The sequence below is a fragment of the Eptesicus fuscus genome, chromosome 7, assembly GCF_027574615.1.
Source record: "Eptesicus fuscus isolate TK198812 chromosome 7, DD_ASM_mEF_20220401, whole genome shotgun sequence".
NCBI lineage: Eukaryota > Metazoa > Chordata > Mammalia > Chiroptera > Vespertilionidae > Eptesicus > Eptesicus fuscus.
Genome location: NC_072479.1, coordinates 57,024,471 through 57,025,440, shown reverse-complemented (window position 1 = coordinate 57,025,440; position 970 = coordinate 57,024,471).

Here is a 970-nt window from a genome sequence, read left to right as displayed (position 1 = left end):
GCTGGGGTCTCAGACCGGCAGGTCCTGGCACCCAAGCCGCACGATCCCCTGACCATGGAGGCTGCCTGGGCTGGGGTCTCATGCCTGCAGGGCCAGGCACCCCCACTGCACTATCTTCAGGCCAGCGAAGGCAGCCTGGGCTGGAGCCGCACACCCCCACCAGGCTATCCCCAGCCAGGTTGAGATGGCAGTCTGGGCAGAGGTTTCAGCCTGGCTGGGCTGAGGGGGTAGCCTGGGCTGGGGTCTCAGCCTGGCCAGGGCCCGATCCCCTTCCAGCAGTGGCAGCCTGGGGTCTCAACCATTGAGTCACACCAGCCAGGCAGATATGGAGGAATATTAAATGTTTCTTTTTTTATAATATATATTTTATTGATTTTTTACAGAGAGGAAGGGAAAGGGATAGAGAGCTAGAAACATCTATGAGAGAGAAATATTGATCAGCTGCCTCCTGCACACTCCCCAGTGGATATGTGCCCCCAACCAAGGTACATGCCCTGGGACCCTTGATTCTGCAGGCCAATGCTCCATCCACTGAGCCAAACCAGATAGGACTGTCCAATATGCTAAAGAAAAAACCCTATCTAATAAAGAGAAAATATGCAAGGGAGAGCATTTGGGGGTGACCGGGGTATCAGGGAAGGGCAGTTAGGCATTGATCGGGCTGGCAGGGGAGTGGTTAGGGGGTGATCAGGCTGGAAGGCAGAGTGGTTAGGGGCAATCAGGAAGGCAGGCAGGTGAGTAGTTGGGAGCCAGCAGTCCTAGATTGTGAAAGGAATGTCCGACTGCCTGTTTAGGCCTGATCCCATGGATCGGGCCTAAACAGGCAGTCGGACATCCCCCAAGGAGTCCCAGATTGGAGAGGGTTCAGGTTAGGCTGAGAGACACCTCCCACCCCCGTGCACGAATTTTGTGCACCAGGCCTCTAGTAGAATATAACAGAATTTATTATAGAGTAATTTACCTATGGGAA